The 9,035-nt window shown below is 41.5% G+C and overlaps 1 long non-coding RNA gene and 1 pseudogene across 2 annotated transcripts in view; both read left to right on the forward strand.

Annotated features, from left to right (window-relative positions):
• LOC149106108 (uncharacterized) overlaps nucleotides 1–6,327 on the forward strand; it is an 86,755-nt gene extending 80,428 nt beyond the window's left edge. The window contains exons 5-6 of the long non-coding RNA XR_016209733.1: nucleotides 1,000–1,040; nucleotides 2,077–6,327. This is a non-coding gene — a long non-coding RNA (uncharacterized LOC149106108). The remainder of the gene's footprint in view (nucleotides 1–999; nucleotides 1,041–2,076) is intronic.
• A 667-nt stretch (nucleotides 6,328–6,994) lies between these two features.
• Nucleotides 6,995–8,544, forward strand: LOC110051683 (lipopolysaccharide-induced tumor necrosis factor-alpha factor homolog pseudogene; annotated as a pseudogene). The gene has a single exon (XR_002296972.2). The product of XR_002296972.2 is annotated as a lipopolysaccharide-induced tumor necrosis factor-alpha factor homolog pseudogene (transcript).
• Nucleotides 8,545–9,035: the final 491 nt, after the last annotated feature.

Consider the following 9,035-nt stretch of genomic DNA (forward strand, 5'->3'; position numbering starts at 1 on the left):
GTAGGAAGTATTGTTCACGTCGGTGCTGTGTGATCTCCTCAATAAAATAAATTTATCGAAAATTAAATTTAGTCTGGCAAACTTGTAGATACGTTAAATTGATGGCATCTGTAATTAACTCTAAGAAAATCTACATATGAAGCTCTCCCATGTAATGATTGTAGAAGAAGATATGAGCGTTGAATATTAAATGAGATATCTCTTGCTGCCCATCCATGCTTATTATGCAAGACCTCGTGGTTTTTTGTACACGTTCATATTCCTTACATTATTGGCAGGTCTGTTGCATTATCCGCGCGGCGAATTTTGAAAGGACACTATCTTGACTTTTTGCTGCTTAAATTTATTATGGCCTAACCTTTGCTCGTGCACCAAATGGTACTCGAGCAACAAAATGAAAATAGTTAATATGTTGAGAGAAGAGCAAATTGTAATTGGTTTTTAACGTTTCTTTTTTGAGTCACGATGACAGACTTTGAAAATCTCTGCCAGATTCGGTTTCAACTGGCATTACGATCTTGTGCTTGCGTTGGTCATTGTAACATCTCCTTTTAGAACTTCAGTGCAATTAAACAAAACTACAATCATGGACAAAAGTCTTGGGACAAATTTGCACTTTTGGCGCTTTTGCGTACACGCCAGGCGCGAATACAACTTCACCTGCCTAACCTCGCCCCCCACCCCCCCATACAATGTTGAAAATTAGTACGTGCAATTTCAACTGATTTTCAACATTGTGTTGGGTGGGAAGCGGGGACAGCAACCCGTTTATAAAGGATATAGCAGCGTTTTCTTCATACTTCAGTTCTAAAACACAGATAATCCGTTACATTACATAAGTGTCCCAAGGACTTTTGTCCACGATTGTAGACCATTACTTTTAGGTCTCCGTCATTGAAGACGAAACTTGAAACACATTAAGTAAAACCACTTAAAATTAACTAAACTTGTAATCACAATAACTATTTTGGGTGTGTTCACACACCCTTTCTTCCATAGATTCAGGTTGTTCTGATGTCTCTTGTCAACATTGAACAGAGGTTGATAAGGAAATGACTGCTGTTAAAAAGTGCCGATTTCAACACAGTTTATGACTAGGATTGTAGCTACAACATTGATTTTTTTCGGTGTTTCTTTCGCCATTTTGTACTGCGACGCGTTAGAGCACGCCCATGGGTGCACTAGCATTCCTTTGTTCTTATTGTGAACCAATTACAAATAGACTGCGAGCAATCCCTCTTTTGCTGTTAAACAGTCCGTGGGGAAGAACTGGCTCTCCAGTCGAGGATGGGGTATAAAGAAAGCGGGAAGAAAGAGCCTCCCCATTCCCCCCTCGACCACTCCACTCTTAGCCGATTTTTTCTCGGTCCTTCCAGCTGGAGCCTGTGAACAGGCTGATTCTTTGGCTGATCTGAGTTCGTCGTTCTAGTAAAGCGTTACCAGTCAAACAACTCAATTTAATTCCCCCAACTCGCAGAAAAAATAAGTGACTGAAAACTGAAGTTTAAGTTTCATCAAATCTATAATTATCATATGCCATCCAGAAAGCGTTGAAACAACACACTCAGGAAATGATTTGTCATGAAGAGACGTCCGTCAAGTGCATCCCATATACTCAAGAGATTACATCCTTAAATCGAATATGTTAACAGAAAAATCAACTACGAACGGAAGCCAACTGAAAACTATCTGCTACCTTGGCTTTTAATATCAACTGCTTTTAACTTCTTTCCTTACAAAGAGAAACCTGCACTCGAACGCAATCCTAATGGCATACAATCAATGCGGCTTATTAAACTCCCTTAAGGGGACACCACTCCTTGGAGACTCTTTCTGCCCAAAGTGTACGTAGAATTTTCCCTCAATGTCCAACAAACAGCAACTTGCCTAAGTGCAAATTGTTCGTGACCGAAATGTATGTAATGTTTTCTTTGCATTTTGACAGTAATTTTTTTACATATTTTTTATTAACAAGACATTTTTGTTTTATTACCGTTTTTAACCTCTTTTGTCTCTGGTCTATTACCTTTTTACTATTACACTTTTCCTGTGAACTTATCTTCTTTACTTTAATAGTTTGCAGGCATGCAAGTTTAATCAAGTGAGGCAGAGGGGATCAACACCATACGCCATGAACAGAAACTGTACTCAAATTGAACATTGTTTCAAAACAGAGGAACAAGTTCCGTGAATCAGCGGTTCAGTAATGGCTGATCTGAAGAGGTAATGATTGACCCTTCAGTTTCCACAACTCACCAGTATCGTATTTCCCGTCACGATGTCCAAGAATTTTCAACCAGACGGATAATGAAAGGAAAACAAAGTCATCAACAGGGAGTTGTGTTGACGTACTATCAGATTCTCAAAGCAATACCTTCCTTTTGTTCTTGTTCCTTCTGGCGCCTTTTCCAAAGACGTAACACAGCCATTTTCTGATTCTCACTTTGGGATATGCCCAATGCAATTCTAATCCTCCTTCTGGTCTTCACCCTGCAACCGGTAACATTGATGTTGGCTAACTTGCCACTGTTCTTACATTCCAACGCCTTATATATAATGATACGTTTTCTGCTTTAGAGCCACATTATTGACTTTCGCTTTCCTCAAGCTTTCACCCAAATGCGTCGTGTTGGTTTCGACTTGTGTTCAATGTAGCACAGTTCATCGTAGTTGTCTCACAGCGCTTCCGGTTTCCGTAACAAATTAATTATTACAAGACTGGAGGGCCAGGGGTTCATTTTTTTCTCTGGTCCTGACCCTTTGAACCCCGAGGGGGACTCCCAAATAACAAGGACAGGGGTGCTCGTCGTATTTTTTAGGGGTTAAAAAGGCGGGACCGGCTTGGTACCTCTTAGGCTGTGTTCAGCCCTAAAAGGTCTGCAGCAGGAGTTTTTAGGGTATTGAGCCGAAAAAGGTCAATGTCAATTAATTTGTTGTTTGAGAATTGGTACCTTTTAGGGGTGAAACAAATTTCGAGCCACGCCCACAAAACAGGATCTTTTCAAAACTTCCGACGAGCACCCCCATCCTTTGACCTTTCCCGCATGGGTGCTCCTGACAGGAGTTAAGACTGCAGGCCGCCAGCAGAGCTCTCCAGGTCGCTGAGACGCACGAACCGCCCAGCACGATAAGGTAGTGATCCCACGGAAACCGTTTTGGAAGTAACTAGTTTACTGTTAACGTCGCCTGCGTTGCAAGCGTTCCGTACGAAGAGCTTTTCCGCATTCTGGCCGCGCGTACATTGGAGCGAGAGCAAAAACTCGACGTAGCAGGGGATGGTGGGGTGAATTTTTGCTCTCGTTCCAATTTATGCGCGGCCAGAATGCGGAAAAGCTCTTTGTACGGGTACGCTTGCTAAGCAAGCCACTGGAATCGATAATGAATGTATCAGACCTCGTGCAGACATAACAAAAAAACTTGTGAGTAATACTCATGAATACGCCTTAAATACTCCCGGTCCAGCACCAACCCTACAAACTCAATTTTCTTGCTAATAACACTTCACATTTTGTAAGAGGACAAGTCGTATTTTGCAACAAACCTAGCTCGGCTGTCAGTGCAAAGTAGTCATTTTGTCACAATAGTCATGTCACTCTGTAGATGTATATCTAATGGATTGAAAAATAGTTTTTTTTTTTTTTTTTCTATTGTGTCATTAATAAATGCAATAGGCTACCTAGCCATGTCGGGAAGGCTGATAGTCTCAACTTTCCTTAGAGAAAGTCGATTTTGAGGCTTTTATAAAAAAGATTGGCCCCGTCCAGGCTACGCCGGAAAAAATTGAAAACGCAGCTTTGTTTCTACGGTTAGTTTAGGTCTTCGACCGTTCACAGTAATCTGTCACGAAAACGGAGTTTATCGAAAACGCTATTCAAACCGGAGGAATTTGAAAACGAGTGAGGATGAAAAACATTTTGAAAACGGAGTTTTTCGAGAACTATGACGTCGATCATGATAACCATCTGATTTCCCTGACCGAGTTTTCCTCCCAAAAAAAATTACCAGTGATTATTGCGTTTTCAAATTTCTCCAGCGCTAGTGTGGACGAAAAACATCTGACGCGTTTTCAGAGTGAGAACGCCGTTTTCAAATTTCTCCGCCGTAGTGTGGCCGGGACCTTATAAACTATTCTGATATCATATGTTTATCATCATACTCCTTCGTTTCGTGGTTCATTCATGGGAGTATCCCTAGTATGGTGCCTAAATGTCTTTGGATGCCTCTATCTCCATTTTTTTTTTTTTTTTGGAGAAGAGTGTAATAAATAGTTGTTGTCGTACTACGAGTTCGTATACATACGCATGATATCGGCACAGTTTACACATTTTCTGACTGTCAAATTGCCATTACGCGAGATACGTTATCTTGGGTCAGGGATTTTAACTCAGGCTTTTTACGTGACTCCCTAATACTTTTCGATCGCGCGCGCGCTTAGGATGAAAGCTCAAGTAATCTGCGCGCGCTGGAAGGAAAATGTCAGTGTTTTTCGATATTTTATGACGTCAACATGAGCACAAAAAGCAAAACTGACAGTGAATTTTCTCGCGTTTCCTATGGTGAATTTTTTTGAAATTTGGCTCAGTTGTAACTACATACAATTCCTGTAAAATACCCTATTGTTGTTAAAACCTGTCAGAGCTAATCTAATATATTTAGAAGAATGACAAATTACAAAACATTGGAAAAACCGTCTGAACAACCCTTGTCTTTTTACCAATTCAAAATGTCAGGCAATATCATTTCCATGATGTGGCAAAGTATGAAAATATTTCACCGGAGGCAAGTGCAAATATTAAGGAGTTTAGGCCAAAATGAGGAATATATCTGCCTGTCATTAGATGAGATGTTGCCATGGTAACGGCCTTAATCCAAAAATTGACAACCTAAAAATAAGCCTTATTTTAACAGTACCCATACTCGTAAATCTCTACAGGGAAAACTTTAAGAGAAATTAACTAAGTTTCCTTTTCTAACTCGCGCTCTACAGGGCGGGTGTTCGTAAATACTCTAGATCTAGGGGAGCCACCTTAATTAGTTTTTTTTTTTTATTGGCAAGTTGACTAAGGATATATATCGCAAATTGAATGCATAATCAAACTGTTGCAAGTCCGGTCCATGAACTTTCGCTTTCCCACGCTATATATACAGGGGTTGAACCAAGGCGGGAGAAAAGATAAGCTCGACTTCCAGCCGCTGGACGCGAGAAAGCGGCGGAAATCGAGTCTAGAGAAGAGAGAGACTCTTCTCCCGCCTGGGTGTAACTGCTACTGATAGAGCGCGCGTAGAGGGAAGAATTCAGGGACTGGACTAAATTTTGCGTGATCTAGCTCCGTTTTGCGTTATGCATTGCTAAATGTTCGAGGAAGTTCTTGGATGGGGCAATGAGAGAAATAAAAATAGCCACGCAAATGCATGCATGAGCTATTTTGTACTTCTTAGCGAAATTCCTTTGGACTTGCCATCGGTGTTTAGCGTTTGAAAAGCGAAACGGCTCGCAAAAGTACAAAACCGTTCTCAGGAAGCACTCCAAACACCCAAAACTCGAAAGAAAATCAGGCAGCGTACTTTGATTTCTTAGACACAGGAGGATACAGAGCTTAGAGGGTGGTGAAAAGCGCTCTTCGACGGCATACTAAAGCTGGCAAACTCAGTCGGCAAAGAGATTGATAAACTGTTGGACAGAAATAGAATTTGCCTCTTCTGCTCGCCAACTTTTCCACCAGCTTACTCGTATTTTGGCAAACGTAACTGTCAATCAATCAAAACGCTCGCTCTATTTAGGTGATTTTCGTGACGATTTTTAAAACGGCGGACGAACACCAAGATGAACCTGAGACCACTTTTATATTTATGGAAGAGGTTCAAAATTGTCCGGCTGTGTGGGACATTTCATCTGCAAAGATACTAAAAACAGGCAAAGGGAACAAAAGGCTCGTGGAAGCAAGTTTGATCCATGTGCAAAACAGTTTTGACGGCCGCGGTATCTCGGCGAGCGAAGCTCTTGGACGAGCGTCTTCAAGCGTCAAGGGAGGGATCTCTGCTGATATACAGTTTCGTTCAAACCTTTCTGCAGTTTCTCCACCGCTTCTGTTTCTTCTCCGGTGATTAACATAAATAAGACCAACACACAAGCGGCAACTCTTCCTGAGTGCCACTGACTACGTCAGCCATGTTGCAAATTAGGCTTGTGTTGAGTTCTGACACGAGTTTGACGTGGAGGTACGAGTTTGCTAACTTTTTGAAGTTTGCCAACTTAAGTTTGCCGTGTGAAGGCTGCTTAACTTTCTTATACCATTGAATAAAGACTGAATAAAAATCTGAAAAAAAGTCATGGACAGTAAACGGACAGCTCTACTTACGACCGCTTGCACCAAACCCCGTTTGAATTCCCATTCAAACTCTGTATTTACTTCAGTATTCCCGTAAGCGGACATTCTTGTAAGCGGGCGCGGACACTTGGAGGGCTTACGATCTCTAGAATTTTCCTTTGTCCTCCGTAAACGGCCACTTGAAAGGTATTGCGCCTGACTTTGAAAGATACTTATAAACATTTGTAAAGTGTCTTACTTCTTTTTTGTGGCAGCGAGACTGTTAATGCTAATGTTAATCAGGTGCAGGCGGCAATTATGATTTGTTCTTTAATCCCTAAGGGCCAATCCTAGAACTGCAGTATACGAGTATACAGGACTGTGTAAATGCATGCAGTTATCACCATTTTAACGGCATTGCACAAGGCAATAAAACAAAAGATAAATAATTTGGTGGTATCTTTGCATTCCCAATTTTTATTGTTAGCTGGGCAAGCTCCCGTAGGCGGCCATCTTTACAACTTACTCAAGTGGCCGCTTGAACTATTTTCGTAAGCGGCCAGCTTAAGGCTTGTTAAGAATGCCTCTTTTGGTGGCATTCCAATCCTGAAGTTCCTTTCCATTCCCAAATTTTAGCACGTGGGTGTGTTTGTTGTTAGAAACAGCCCTGTGACGCACAAAATCACGTGACGAAATTCATGACGAAGGCGTTTTACAGGCGCAGAAGGAAGTGCTAGGACTGTTACCAGTAATTCGTGAACATTTTGAGGTGTATTTGTCGTCTTCCTAACTGTGGACACTACAGTTCGAAAGATTCAACCGATCTTTTAAATTTGTTTGAATTTTGTGGACATCTAAAGTTGCTTATCAAGCCCTTGTGAAGACCATCACAGTCGTTGTAATCGATCGAAGAATTCATCATGGCGGAAAAACCTCCACCGTATCAAGCTTCAGGCTATCCCCAGCAAGCTGGTCAGCCCGCTTACCCACAGCAACCGGGCTATCCACAGCAACCGGGCTATCCACAGCAACCGGGCTATCCACCGCAACAAGGCTATGCACCACCACAGCAGGGCTATGCACCGCCACACGGCTATGGGCCGCCACCTCAACAACATAGCCAAAGCACGGCCACCACGACGATCATCACGCAGCCCCAAACTGTTGTAGTGGGAAGTGCTATGTATGGTGAAGCCCCCGTGTCCATGGTCTGTCCTTACTGCACTGCAACCATAGTCACGTCAGTGACGTATACCCCTGGCACACTGACTTGGCTCGCTTGCGGAGGGCTCATCTTGGTCGGCTGTGGGGCTGGCTGTTGCCTCATTCCGTTTTGCATCGATGGCATGCAAGATGCTGTTCACAGTTGCCCGAATTGCCGAAGGCAGCTCGGTGTGTTCCGTCGAATGTAGACAACAGACGGAGGAAAAGGAAAGAACAAGAGGTGAAGGAAAAACGGCGGAACGACCATTAAATTTCATTCATTTTGTAGCCTAACAGAACTTTAAAATATGTAAGACTTAATATGTAAGCTTAACATGTCTCTTCCCTTTTCCTTGAACATGCAATCTTATTCACTTAGATACAGTTGAACACACTTGTGTGGATCGCAAAGTAATGCTAAATACTCATTTGTTTTGATCGTCTTTTTAGTCTTATAACTGACAGTGGAAAAAGTGGACATTTCCAAGGTTTCGTGATCGATTTTCACTGGCTTTCATTTCATGCCTGTTTAATTTGAGCTTAGCATGAATTAAGGAAACTTACAAAGCAAAATAGTTTTGCAACAAGGAAAATGTGGTGAAGCATGCATGATTTGGTACAATATAGCCTTGTTCTGTTATTTAGTACATAATCAAGGTGTTTCAATGTTTTGTTAAAATGATTTTATTGAATGTTATATGTTAAAATAAATATATATCTTAGAATATAGTTGATTACACTGTAAGTAGATTGACAGTTATTATAATGTTATTGATCTGAAGGCAAAGCAGAGAGATAACTAGTGTAAACTTTGGACTGCAATTGTAAGTAAATGCTGTAGCTTTCATGACCCAGTTGCTAGTTACATGTAGTAAGCGGACACTGGTAATACATTGGAATATTGCTGAGGTACTGCTGCTTAACACCTGTTAATTTTAAGACGAATCATAAATGAACACATTCGTCTCTAATATATTATTGTTTGGTGCAAAAGTAAAAACAAGAGTAAGTAAATGTCCCTTTTTTTCTGCTAGGAAGTCTCATTTTTTTTTTTTTTTTCATTCATTGAACTTTTGTGATCAGTACCGTATATAACACTTTTGTGGAGGTGCAGTAGCCTCATGGTTGGCACACTCAACTCCAGATTGAGCGGTCTGGGTTTGAGCCCTGACTGGGGACATTGTGGTGTGTTCTTGGGCAAGACTGCACTTTACTCTCACAGTGCCTCTCTCCACCCAGGTGTACAAATGGGTAGCAGCTAATTTTATGTTGGGGGGAGATAACACTGCAATGGACTAGCATCTCATCCAGGGAACAGAAGAAATACTGCTAGTCCCTTCATGCTGCAGGAACTGGGATAATCTCTGGCCTGGCTCATATGAAGACTTAACCTATATAGCACTTTGATGCTGGACTATGATCTATTTAGTTTGATTTGTACCTTTGCATCAAACAGAGCAATGTCATGAGTATTTCCTTTTTAATCTTTATTGAAAGCCTCTTGCTTGTTATTGCCCCTTGTTG

Source organism: Orbicella faveolata, unplaced genomic scaffold, assembly GCF_042242905.1.
Source record: "Orbicella faveolata isolate gen_17 unplaced genomic scaffold, um_ofav_v1 contig_3, whole genome shotgun sequence".
NCBI classification, from domain to species: domain Eukaryota; kingdom Metazoa; phylum Cnidaria; class Anthozoa; order Scleractinia; family Merulinidae; genus Orbicella; species Orbicella faveolata.